Source organism: Sciurus vulgaris (genome assembly GCF_902686455.1).
Source record: "Sciurus vulgaris genome assembly, chromosome: 15".
Classification (NCBI taxonomy): Eukaryota; Metazoa; Chordata; class Mammalia; order Rodentia; family Sciuridae; genus Sciurus; species Sciurus vulgaris.
This window is the reverse complement of record NC_136476.1, coordinates 72,458,971-72,473,451: the sequence shown is the minus strand read 5'-3', so window position 1 is coordinate 72,473,451 and position 14,481 is coordinate 72,458,971. Positions and strand designations below refer to the sequence as shown.

Here is a 14,481-nt window from a genome sequence, read left to right as displayed (position 1 = left end):
CCCTGGAAGAAAAATATCAGATAACATGTGGCCCATCACAAAAGCGTTTGAGAGAAAGCTGTTAGGGAAAAATAAATATGATAAGCAAAATTATAGATGTGATAAAGTGTCACATCAGAATCTCTGGGCACTATCTGATCATTTCCTCTCATTTTAAGACCCACACAGAAATCCCATTATGCCTGTACAAACCCCTTCTTCATGCTGCACCACAGTGACTCCATCCTCCCCACCACCTGAGCCTTCCCTAGGTCCCTCATTCTTGACTGAAATAATAACGGTAGCATCCATTAATTGAATTTGGCCCTGGGCTAAGCGTTTTCTATTTATTTTCTCATTTGAGAATCAAAACAGCCCTACATGAGTATTAGCATTTTCACATTGACTTCACAGATGACGAATCTGAGACAGAAAGGGTAAGCAACTTACAACCACAATGCTGTTAAGTCCTATACTCTGCCGTTTAGTTCTTAGTAATCTCATCCCTTGCAAAGCATTGTCTTGTCCTGGTTTTGAAATTCCAGGGGCTGGTTTCTGCAAGATTTCCAACAGACCAAGACTACACATCTCCTCTGACCTCAAGACCTTATGATGCCTGTCTTCTTCACAAAGGAAACACCAAACAAACCCAGCTATCACCAATTATTATCCAAGACAAATACATGTTTCTGTCAATTCCACACACGACTAAATCTCCACTCCTGTTTTCCTTTTGATCATTTTCAAAGGGGGATGTTATTCTAGTTTCTCAACTCTCTCTGTACCCATTATTCATCTTTAATAATAATAAAAAAAGTACCATGGGAATAAACACTAAGTGATAATGAAGAGAATTCCTATCAGATTCCACACTTGAGGAGGTGGATTTCATAAACAAAAGGACAATGTCAAAATCCCCCTCAAGTTCTCCTACTCATCTGTTATTTCAGCTGCTGTTAGGCCTGGGGCTGTTTGGATAAGGCCAACAAGATAACAGGTGCAGGGGCCACAGACAGAGGTCTTCTGACTCTCACTGCAACAGTGATTTGGAGGTTAGGAGCAACGAAGGATTCTGGTAAGGAACATGACCTTGCTGAGAACAACAGATGAATTACTCCGCAAAGGAGTTTATATTAGCAGCACTTGAGCAGCTACTAACTTTGATGGTAGACCAGAAGATCCTAGAGATTCTGTCAGTACTTTGTCAATTATAGTTGAGTGGGCAATGGCATAAAAATCTTGAGATACATATATATACATGATGATTGCATTGCAAACACTTGGATTGACAATGTGTTGATAGGATTATAGATTTTGCATTCTCTTAGATTAGAATCTATTTTATTCACCCCTAAACTAATGAATACACACCTTTTCTGGTTATTCTTCTAAAACCTGAGTAGGATGGGGGAGAAAGTGGTAAACCCAGGGGGTCCACGAAGACACAAGATGAATAGGCCATGCATTCTATGACACACTCATTTTGCTCCAAAATATGGGGGTTATGTTTTATGTTAAAAGAACGTGGCTATATTATGGAATAAAATAAAAAAATTGCTTCAGGCTACATCTCAGGCCATTGAGGGCACTTGGTCACTGTCTGAGCAGATGGGGCACTTCTATTGAAAAGCTTGCCAGTGTGAAAAGTATTTCCCCATGTCGTTTTTCATTGGTGATGTGTGTCACAAATGATTTGTGGCTAATAATATTTAAGGTAGTGGGCTAATCTTTGTGAATGTTTTCCTTCTCCTCCCTATACTTGTCCTCCTTTCTCAATAAATACCAACTTCCTCCTCCTTCTCAATAAACACCAACTCAGAGATAAGCAAACACATGTTTGTGTCCTGGCTTCATCTTTTGAGCCAGGAAGTCACTGGCAGGTGTTTTACCTCTTCAAATCAATCATAAAACTGATCTCACAGGATTTTCCTACAGATTGAAGGTGAGAATAGATATAAAGCACATACGTTCCCAGCCTATGATAAACAGTTAATAAATGTTAACCTATTGTTCTCAATGTTTAATTATCAACATACTCATTCATTGGAGTTATGCTATAATCTCTTTAATAGAAGAGATGGAGTGACAGATAACTGCTTATATCTGTGCTTAGGTAAACTCAAGAATACAGGGCCACCAGCTAACATATGTGCCACAGCTTGATGAAAAGTCTCTTTTCTACCAAATCATTTGACTAGTAAACCCTCAATGCCAGACAACTTACTCTCTTTCTGGGTGACCCATTCCAACTTTTTAAGATTCTGGATCTCAGCATTGTCTTTACCCTGGGGTCAACTTCATCCTTACCAGCAGCACACAGGACACATCAGATTGGTAGAGGAACTTTAATGGCCCTCCTTCCTTCAGCTGGGTTTGCAAGACTCATGCATTACCTCACTGAAGCCTGACAGCAGCTGCTAGGGAGGCAGGGACTGATACCCTAAGTTTTCAGATAGAAAAACAGAAACCCAAGTCACTCAGTAAAAAGTAGAGGAAAGAGAACAGGTAAAACTCCTATTAAAATAATTATGTTTTGCTACTGAAAAAAATTCCTGTGTTGAAAGTACATTTTTCTCCCAGGTAAAGTCAAATCTAATGCTAAACATGGGCTCTTTTGTCAAGAACCCAGATAGAATAGAATTTTTTCAGAAGGACAAACTAGTAGCCTCTGAGGACTTTGCCGGAGGTGAGAACCTATTTTATGGTTGGTCTAAAAGTAGGACATTTTACATCAAGTTGTTCCTTTCAGCAGCTTCTGAAACCATCTGGAAAGCCTTGCACTGCCATTGAACTCCTTCGCTGCCTGCATCTTCCGTCTCCAGGTGGACCTGCCTTCTCCCCACAAAGGTTCTCATCAGCCTTTCTATAACCCTGCTGCCATAAGCAGCTCAACTTTGAAGGCTGTAGCAGCCTCCGGCCTGCTTCCTGCTTCTCCTGACTCCCTTCTCCAGTCTTGCCAACACTGTCAGGATATTCTTAGATCCACAGTCGCTCTCCAGCTCAAAACCTCTTCCTTCAGTGCAGAGATGGGAACTTGCTGCTAAGTGGAAACCTCCCATATACCCTTTCTTTCCAACCCAAACTTCAAAGATGTGATTATTTTGGATACTTCTGATATCTGTCACAACACTTGGAATGCAACTTTTAAGTTTCTCTTTTTAAATCTTTAACGATCATTAATGCTTAATCACCAATTTTCAAAATGCTTCTCTCATTAATTTCAGTTTCTAACTAATAAATTTAAATGTGATGGGTTGCTTGGCTGGTGTTGAAGGGTTGTTTCCTTTTACAAGAAAAAAAAAAAAAAAAAACTTTTTCCAGCATTTAGTCATCATCATTCTTTCAAAAATATCTCAAATGAAATATCTGCCTTAGGTTTGCATTTTTGATCATTAGAAAAAAAAAATGCTGGCATTTCTCATTGATATAATTTTCTCAATACTCCTCCTCGGAAATGTCATATCCATGGCAAGTGCATATCAAATTTGGTGCATAATTCTATGCTAAAAATTAGTTGCAGATTATGAAATCATTATTTTAAGAATATTAAAAATATATAAATATATAAAGTAGCTATGCATCTGTGACTTAAGCTTAAATATGTAAATATTCATTTTAAAGGCATAGTTTATACTTTTTGGCATATACCTAATATTATGATATGCTAATTAAAACCTATGTGAGGGACTGGGATTGTGGTTCGGTGGCAGAACGCTTGCCTCACATGTGTGGGGCGCTGGGTTTGATCCTCAGCACCACATAAATAGATAATAATAAATAAAAAGGGTATTTCTTTAAGAAAGAGTCAACACCTGGAAGGGAGATATAAAAAGTTATAGTTATGAAAATGTATGTTTCCGGATAAGAAGGTATTTTGTGTGATAAAGTAATATTTCTGTGCTAAAGTCCAAGATGAAAGAGAGGACAAACTAAGGATGCAAACAAGTTGTTGACTGTCTAAGTAAGTTGCAGGATGTAGAAGGTAATTCTCAAAAAGTTTGTGTGCATGATTAAGTTGGTTATAATTAATACAGTCAGGAAAAATTATTTAAAGGATTTTTTAAGGTCAAAGTTTAATGCATTGACATGAAACAAAGTCTAAAACACTGATCTGTTCTTATCTATCAAAATAATTTGTTAGGTTTTGTTACATAGAGAAACTAAGTCTTAAAAGAATTAAGGTTATGGCTTTTTTTTTTTTTTTTTTTTTTTGTCAGGGATTAACCCTAGGGTGCTTTTAACCACTGACCCACATCTCCAGCCCTTTTTATACTTTATACAGGGTCTCCTTAAGTTGCTTAGGCCTCACTATTGTTGAGGCTGATTTTGAGCTTGCAATCCTCCTGCCTTAGCCTCCCAAGCCACTGGGATTACAGGTACCATCATGCCTGGCGAATTTTTGCCTTTAAATGATAGCTTTATAACTGGTTAAATAAATAAATGTTATTTTAGGTTATTACAATATAGTTGACACCCTGAGAGCTTAGAAGGACACTCTACCAAGGTGATGTTCTTTAAAGTTGTCCTGGAGTGGCTATCTCTTTTAGACCTATATAAAAATAACAAATTTAAGTGGGGATTTATTGATGTCATTTAATGTTTTGTAACTGGATACATAGAATTTTTTGTTTTTACACTGGGATAGAAATTTAAATATATTCTTGGAAGATAATAAGGAGAGACTAATTTGTTTAAAGGTTGACCATGTGGAACATGGAAGAATTTTGACAATGTTTTTTCCAAACATTCCAAAGAAAGTTAGGCCTTCTCTTAGCTTCCATTTTGATTCAAGTTTCAGATGTAATGTTTAAGAATGTTAAGTGATATTCATACAGACTCAGGAAACAATATATGAGAACTCTGTAAAATGATATTAAAGAAAAAAGCAAAGATCAACTTCAGAAATAAAACACTTTACCTAAGATTAGCCAAGAGCCTTACCTCACCTGAAAAACGCTTGCCTCTCACCATACTTCATGTTAGGATGGCTCCAAAGAAGACTGAACTTTAAGCTCTTTGAAGTTATATTCAAAAGATAATTTGTTATAAGAAGTACTGTGTTCTCAAATTAAACAAGGGATATCATACAAAACTAAGTAAAAGTCTGGGCAAATTATAAAAGGTATGTGAAGTTGTAAGAGTTTTTAAAGATAGTAAAATTTGTAAAGGATCAAAAAAAAAAAAAGGATATTGTGTCCATCTGCAATTAAAAAAAAATTTTTTTAAAGTACAGCAAGACACCTAAATTCTTTGGGTCTCTTTTTATATCTTTTAATTAAGATATGATTCTTGTCCCATGTTGCTATGAAGATAAAATGAAAAACACAGAAGTACAATAGAAGTAAGGGAGAGCCTCTCGCATTGTGAAGTATGTATTTTCCTTCTCTTAGGAACCTCTGTGAGTTCCTCGATTACTCCTCACTGTTCCCCTATTGTCTCCATATCGCACGCAGCATTCATTTTTCATGGGCCATTTCTCAAAGCAGTATCTATATCTAACCTGTGTTATACCTCTTTAATACTCTACTTTCTGGAATAATAAGAATTATTTTTGTTTCTACCTTGTCAGGTGAGGAAACCAACATAGGGAGATAAAGCTCTGTGTCCTTGTAAGCTATGCACCTTGCCTTCATGGTGGGCAGGGACTTGAACCAAGTCCAACTCCTTCCCAAGACAATGCTTTTCTGATGCGGACACCCCAGCTGTAATGAACTGGAAAATATAGAAGACTAGAAATCAAAAGCTCTAGTTTTGAACTCAGAAGAGTTGACATTCAAAAATCACTTGGAAAGATCTTGAAGTAAGGAGACACAAGTTTTCTGTTCACTATGACCACTGACCCAAGGACCATACACAAGCCATTCCCCTTCTCCAATGTCCATTGCTTCATTTATAGAATGGGAGTTTGGGAAGGGTGGGATGCTTGGCTTTGCAATTCATAGTTTTAATGGAATGAGGAATGTAGTCTTGTATCTTTCTGTCATGAACTTTTCTGCAGGCCAGAAGCTGCCTAGCTGTTAAAATTCTGCACTAAGAATGGGCGTAGGTCAGAACCTACCACCCAGATTGTCTGAGCTAGAAGATGTAGTGGAGAGACCACCTAGGATGCCTCTGGCTCAGGAAGAGCCCGAGTATTCCAGTCCACCCTTGGGCTAAGACTCAGAGGGTGATGCCTGGGCACTTGGCATGTCAGCTTGTAGCCAAGAGGGGGAAAGGGAGGAAACAATCACTTTCAGAGTCTGAGCTGATGTGCCAGAGACTTCATGTGAACTACTGTAAATGTTTTAATTAGAAAACATTTCAATAGGATAGAAAGGTATAGCGAACACTTCAGAAAGGTTCATAGACTTATTTCTCAGTTCTGTTGAATTATAACACTGGGCTGTATTTTCTTCATACCTTTAATTTTTGGTGGGAAAGAAAATATTGATAAAAATTGAACCGGTCTGTGTCCTTGTGTCCCATTTTCCTCGTAGGCATATTTTAAAACTTTGTGTACATACGAATTGATTGGCCCATTTTAAATTTCATAGACATTTTAATACTATATTATTATGCAGCCTGCTTTCCCCCCCAGCATTGTTTTGAAATTACACATATTGATACAAGGAGACCTGGCTCATTTCTTTTCACTGACATAAGTGTTTTACCAGATGAACATATCGCACTATAATTGGGCATTATTTTATTGATAGGCACCTTGGTTGGTTCTTTTATGATTACTATTATTGTTTGTTTAATCTTTTTTTGTTATTTCCAACAAGGTTGCTTTAAACATTTGTGTTCCTGTTCTTTGGCACGAAGAGCAAGAGATTTTCTGAAGGAAACAGAGCAAAAATGGTATTGTTAGGCTGACAGTAATTGCATTTTCAACTTTACTACATATTGCCAAATTGTTCTCCCAAATGGTTGTGCCAATTAGCATGTCTACCAGCAGACTTCCCATTGCCTCCGGTCCTTGCCAGCACAGAATTCTGCCAATGATTTAATTTTTGGGGGCCAATCTGATAATTATTAAATGGTATTTAATTATTGTATTATTTAATAATTGTATTATTATCCTTTCCTTCATTGCTAGCAAACCTAATGATCTTTTCACTTATTTGTTGACTACTTAACATTTGTAACCATGTGAATTGCCTGTTCATTATTTTGCCTATTTTAAATTGGGCTATTTTGGTTTTCTTGTATTAATATACAGTTATTTACATATACTGGATCCTAATTATTTATAATTAATGGCTCTGTAAATACCATTTCTGAATCTGTTACTCCTATTTTTCACTGTTAATGATGCTTTGTTAAACAGAAATTTTTAATTGTTTCCTTCTTGATTTGTCCATGTCTTGTGTTGTGGAATAAAAAAATATAAATCTGTTCTATAGTAGAGAAATTTCAGATTTTTTTACATGTATGGTTTAATTAATTGCAATGTAATTTTAAAAGTGATGTGAAGTAAGGATTGTCCCCTGTGCCCAAACATGGATGAACTACTGTCTATCCAGAATTAGTTAATCCTTCTAGGATAATAATCACCTTATTACTGAATTGCAATAACATCTTTGTCATATATTTGCTTTTTGGTTATTTTGTTTTATTGGTCTGTTTTTCCCCTTTCTTTCTCTGCGAAAGAGTCCTTTGTTTTTTCATGTGATTTTTAATTTCATTGTAAAAGATGCCTGTTGGAATTTTGATTCAATCTGCTTGCTCCCCAGGGATACTGGCAATTGAACCAAGGAGCACTCTACCACTATGCCTCCAGAAATTTTTATTTTTTGTTTTGAGATAGGGTCTCACTAAGTTGCTGAGGCTGATCTTGAACTTACAATCTTGCTTCAGCCTCACAAATCACTGGGATAACAGGGGTGCACCACCAAGCCCAGTTTATTCCAATTTCAATGATTATATAGATGTATTTGAGTAGAAAGGATATTTTTATGATATTTTGTTCTTCCATTTATGCACATAGTTTATCTTCTAATTTGTTTTCGGCATTCTTTTATGATTTCAATAAAGGTTTAAAGCTTTCTTCATAAAAATTGTGATGATTTTTTAATAAGGAATATATTCCTAACTCAAAACTCTTTATAGATGTCAATGCTATAATAAATGGTGGCTTCAATCTATCCATCTATCATCCACAAACATACTGTGTATGCCTGTATTGTTTGGGATAGTAAAAATAATTTGTCTATGCAAACTGATATTTTAGAAGACCTTGTTACTTCTGATAATTCATTGATTCTTATTAATTTCTCTATGTAGTCTCCTCAGATAAGGAATAAAGATAGTTTCTTCATTTTCAATACTTAGTATCTTTTTTTTTTGCATCACGAAGGGATTTAATTTTATCAAGTAGTTTTTTTTAAAACTCTGCTTTCAGAAAAAAATTCCTGTTTTAAAAAATCATTTAATATACTAAAATTGCAAGTCATGTTATTAACTACCTAATAATAAAATCCTCAGTCATCCTGGGGTAATGTAGCTTCAGATCAATGTGTGTGTATGTGTGTGTGTGTGTGTGTGTGTGTGTGTGTGTGTGTCTGTGTGTGTGTTTTCATATATTGCTGAATTGGTAATATATCAGAGTATTTATTTTTGGTCATAAGTTTCATTGACTGAAAAGTTTTGTTTTTCATTTATTTGAGTTTTTTTGTGTTTTTTTTTTTTTGTGTGTGTGTGTGTGTGTGTGTGTGTGTGTTTTAATCTTGTCTATCCTTACAGACAGAAATCATGTTCTACCTGATACTGATTCTTTGATATTTGTTGAGATTTGTTTTGTGGCCTCAGAGGGCTAAAAATTAAAAAAAAAAAAAAATCCACATATTTATCCTAGAATAAATATTTCTGTGTAGTTAACAATCATCTAAATCCTCTCTGTATTTTAGTTTTCTCAACCCATCAATTATGAAAAAAATGTGTTGAATATTATGATTATGCATTTATCAATTTTGTTAACATATGAGTCATTGTCTGACTCATGTATGTTTAGGTCATGTTATTTCACATAGTTAAGTCCAAAGTCATCTCTCTTTTATCATTTTTTGTGGTGACCTCTTCGCTTTCATTTTCTCCCCACTGCTGGGGATCAACCCAAGGACTTACGGTGGTGGGGCAGTCCCTCTACCACTGATCTGCACCCCAGCCCTACTTCTTTACATTACTCGTGTTTTCTGCCTCAACATTTCCCTTGTCTGAAAATATTTTGTTTGGTTAAAAAGTACCTGGCAATTACTTTCCATGCCTTTACCTTTAACTTTTCGGCAAAACTTCAATTAAATCTGATTTGGGAGTCTCCATCTTCACACACTTGACTTTTCTCTGAGTAGCATGATGATTGCTATGTTAGATTTGTTTCTCCAGTTTTGTTTGTGCTTTCCATTTCTCATTCTCTTTGCTTACTTCTTCTTTTCCTCCTTTTCTGCTTTTATTCAGATTTATTGGATTGATTTCCACTATTTTCCCTTCTTTTTAAAAAATCTAATCATTAGCTTGTACTTTATAGTTTTCTTTCTTTTTTCTAAAAATAATACAGATTCTTGTTATCAGTCAAATTTGATTTTAAAAAAGAAAGCTCCTATGTTACTTTTTTGTGTTTTTAATTTTGACGCATGAACTCATGTTTAGTGGGTTTTAATCTGTGGGAATCATGTGCCTCAGATTAACTATGTGTTTATTTCTAGGTATCCTTGGAACATCACTAAACTAGAACTATTATTTTTCCAGCTAATTCCTTGGCTCAAGCATTTCCAGACCGTATTGAGTAGTATAAATTCAATCTTCAGATACTGTGAGGTATACGACAGTGATTATATACCTGTACTCAGATCATAGTCCGAGGAAGTTTGAACTATCATGCTGTTAAGATACACATACATATATTCTCCCCTAGTGCACCCTTTCACTAAGCACACAGATTTTCAGGGGTTTTAATCTTGTTTTGAACTTCTTAGTTTCAACTCAGTACTTTGCAGAGTTGCAGAGTCAAATCTCTCTTTCTGGAAAAAGCAAGAATATCCAGGGTACTCAATGGCCAAAAGTAATGGCTTTCCCTATTCAAACTATACCAACAAGACTTGAGATCCAAGGCTTACCTGTTCAGCTCTTCACTCCACCTGCTTTCTTGCGTATCTTGCCCTTGGCATCATCTCTTTCTGTTTTTCTGATCACAGTTATACATTTTAAAGGACTCTAGTTTTATCTGTTATCTTTTTTCTGTAATATGCAGATGAATGCTTGTAGTTGACATATTTTGTGGATTAGATAGTTCACTAAATGTTCACAAATTATTTCTAACATTAACCTGAAAGGTAAAAATTATTTCCATTTTTCAGTTGAGGCTCAAGGCAGGTCAGTGATCTGCCCAATGCCAGGAAAATAATTTCGCAACAGGATTTAAGTGATTCTAGACCCTTTGGCTTTCCCATGACATTGAGCTGACTTCTTGGGTGAGTACACATTAGTAAGCCATTCATTAATATCCAATCGAATACAGAACTCTAAAACTATTTGAAGATAGGTTAAGCTCCCTTTCATGGTTCTAGTGTTTAAAATAGCTGCAATCCAGACTAAAGTATAGTTCACTTTTGTATATAAAAGTAGAGAAAAATTATTTTAGCACACAGACACACATACACAATTTTGTATGAATATATGATTATAAATTTGTTATATCACTTCATCTTTAATGATCATGAAAAAAAGAAGTCAATCCAGCTACTTAGTCTTATGCTATCAAATTATATTTATGGCTTTGATCATTTTTTCAAGTTCTGAATGAATATATTTATATCCTTTCATATTTCATCTACTTGTCCACCCCAATAGCATTCACTAAGTCATCTCAGGTTATTTTAGGTTTCTGGGATGCAAAGATGAATAAAATATGGTCCTGTCTTCAGGATGTTCAGAGGCTTGTAGAGAAGAAAAGATATTAAAATTGATGGCTTTGACAAAGCCCCCAAAGTGTAGGGAACTGTAGGGGTACAGAGGTGTATCACCCTAGTGATAGGAAGGGTTTTAGATTTCCCAAGAAAGTATACTATCTTGAGTAGAGAAAGGTAAGAAGTCCCATCAAGAGAAGGAGGAGAGAGCTGTTTTCTGGGGAACTGACATATAGTATTTGATTTGGAAGACCACTTTGGTAGCAGCATAGATAGCTGGTTTAGGGGGAAAGGTGGAAAGACCATACTGGAGGTAGAGAGATGAGAGGAACACCCGCATGGGATGGGAAATGCAGAAATAAATTTACCTAACAAATTTTGTCATTCTACAAGAAGTTTTCATATTTTATTTAAATGAAACTAAAACTTAAAATAGCATGTCCTTCCTCTCTAAATGACATTAGAGCTGTGATTTGTCTTGGTGCAAGAATTTGTATCTTAATAGTCATATAATTAAATGTATGTATGCTCAGTGTTTTTCCTATGTGTGATAATCTTGTATTCTTGGATTCTGATTTCCTATGAGTATCACCCAGAATTCTTAAAGGAAACTCATTCCTGTTCAGGCTGGCAGGCACCACGGTCTTTCTTTGTACTGGTGGTGGTGGGGTGGGTAGTAGGTAAGAATTTGGGACAAAGAGCATCACCTGTCTTGGGAAGCAATATCTTTTTTTTTTTTTTTTTTTTTTTTGGTGCTGGGGATCGAACCCAGGACCTTGTACTTGCGAGGCAAGCACTCTACCAACTGAGCTACATCCCAGCCTGGGAAGCACTATCTTGAAAGGCAGTCTGACATAATGATTCTGGACCACAGGTCAGGGAAAAATGGCTTTGGCTTTCCTGTGTGTGTGTGTGTGTGTGTGTGTGTGTGTGTGTGACTTTGGATCAGTTTTCCTCTCTGGATCTCACCTTTCCTGTTCAATTAAAAAGAGTATGGAGTTTAGGCAAAGTGAAGATCCCAAAGAAGGAAGATACCATTGATCTGAAATAGTTCAAGGGTTAAAGGTAGGATAAGCCAGGATCAATAAGTTTTAAATACAAGGTAGAGTTTGAAAATCACTAACACAGAGGAAGAAATAGTGTTTGGAAGGATGAGAAAGTTTTCAGAGACTTTTTTTTTGACACTCGAATTAGGTCAGTATTCTGGTAGTGTTCTTAGAATCCCATACTTAATTTTAAAACTAAGAACATTTTTGACCAGCAGAGGTTGAATACCTGTCTACAACAGCGTATGTTAAAGACAGAGAATAGTTTGGTCCCACACTGCAAAATCTCTGTCTCTCCCATAGTGCCTGGTACACAGCAAGCTTTCAGCAATAGTTATTGAATGATTTCATCATTTGTGAAAGTGCACACAGGGAGACATGTCAAAAGACATCAGTGATGAATATGATGTTCTGAGCAGTAGGAATCGCACAGAACGGGACACAGGCAAACCTTTCAGCTAAAAGACAGTTCATTTAGATCCAACTTCAGGATAAGCCAAAGGAAGTGGTACAGTTTTGCTACAATAGTCAGGTGAGAGTATGCAGGAGATGGTGGGAGACCCTGAGGCAAGATGCTGGGGCTGGAGTCATCCAGAGACAGAGAGCCACTGTAACCAAAGCAGGGGACTGAATGGAGGGATTTCTGAGCCCCCTCTCCATTGCAGCTATAAATGAAGTCAGAGCTTAGATGTGCTAACAGTAATGAAGATACTGCACCAACATTTAGTCTTGAGTAGCCCACGGCCACCTTCCCTCCTACGCCCAGGCACTCGCTAGACTAAAGCTTTTCCACGGTAGATGCCCCCCGCCCCCGCACTAATGCAAAGCTGCCACACTGAGGTCCCACTGCCAAGAAAGAATCTTTGTTTGGGAAAATGGCCTTTAGTCCTAAAATATCCATCATCTTATTCCACCTGGTAACTTTTGTGAGCTCCAGCCCGTGGTCTGGAATCAACAAATGATGAATTAGAGGACAAGGATCTGAGAATCCACTGGGCTTCTGAATTCTTCCCCAATGGGATAAATAGGGTGCATCCTTCTCACACAGGTAATGGAAAAAAAATATGTTTTTGTTTTCCTTAACAATGCTGCCTCACTTTGTAGAAGGCTCAGAAAGAAGCAAATGTATACATGCAACTGATTAATTCCAGCAGCCTTTGATATAATTGTCCAAAGATTTACCCTGGTACCAATTTAAAACACAGTAGCAAATTTAATAAAACTAACCGTTTGCAGCCAAGGCCTTTGTTATTTTGTTTAAATCATCTTTTACCACCAATTGAAATGATTTTCTACTTTCTTGGTGCAATGAAATAAAACACAAGGGAAAGAATGGAGGGACAATGTGGAAATTATAAAAGACCCAGAGTTTCAAATCCTGGGATAAGGTAACAGCTGTCCTGAGATTTTACTGGTTATTTGTGTCAGGCTGAGATTTGAAGGGAAGACATTTACCAGTTTGGGGAAAACTCCACACCTGGATAGCATTAACCAAGGGAGAGAGGAAAACATCTACAAGGAACTCTTGTTTTTCCTGAATGCAACCAAAGGAGATGTATGACAGCTTCCCCAAACATTCTGCTGGTGATGGGCAGGTCACCTGATTACAGAGTAGGGGCTTGTGACAAGCTGACCAGTCGCCAAGGACTCTGGAAGCCAAAATACCAGATACAGTTGGAGGTAAACAGGCATGCTGCGTAGTGTGAAAATCGAGGCCAAGTTGGGGCCAGCGAGCCGAGCACAGGGACCCAGTGACAGCTGTGATTGAGCGGCACTAACTGAACACAGTTGTTGAGGACCAGGGGCCAGTGGGGAAAGCAATCTCCTTTCTCCTCCCTGTGGCCTCTCTGGGTGGCCAGCAATTTTATTACTGGCAGAGGGCAAGCCCAACAGCATTTTCAAATTTGGCACCACATCTAAAACCATTTGGGGGCTGGGTTTCTCTTTCTTCTCTGCCCCCACCCTCCCCATGAATGCTCTGGGTTCGGTGAAAGCGGCGCGCACTTAGCAAACTACGTTTCCCCTCAATTTTGAAACCCATGTGCACTGGGGGAAAATGTAATCCTTATGTTTCTGATTCATTTACACTTAACTCATCAAAACATTATTTTGTAAGAGCCATTTGATGTCCACGAAGTCTTCTGAGCCCTTTTGTAAGCCCTTCTTAGAAGCAGGAAGTCACATTTCTGATGAGAGGGAGAACTTGAACCTAAAGGGTTGAGTTTGTTTTGAGATGAGGGTTCTGGGAGGGTCACGTGGACTCCAAACTTGGCCAAATGTATTCTCTCATTTCCTAGACCACCCCCTCAACCGCGCCAGCTGCCATGTTGTTCCTGTGTCAGCTCTCCATGATTTCACTCCCAGCCACGGAGGGAGACATCCCTACAATCAGAGAGAGCCAGGCTCAAGAGTGAGTCCAAAGGTCTGGCCAGCTTCCTTCTAGGTCTGAGAGTCTCGAGTCTAATTCCTGGACAGAAGCAGGCTGCAGCATCTTAGAATTCTCTTGGCTCCAAATTTCTGGAGGCTGAATTTGTAAACAAGCAGCTCAGCTCAGGAAGGATCAAGAACAATAA

At 37.4% G+C, this 14,481-nt stretch overlaps 1 protein-coding gene across 1 annotated transcript in view; it reads right to left on the bottom strand.

The window, feature by feature from the left end:
• PAPPA (pappalysin 1) overlaps positions 1–14,481 on the bottom strand; it is a gene marked incomplete at its 5' end in the record, with an annotated part of 230,832 nt that overhangs the window by 123,884 nt on the left and 92,467 nt on the right. The window lies entirely within an intron of this gene.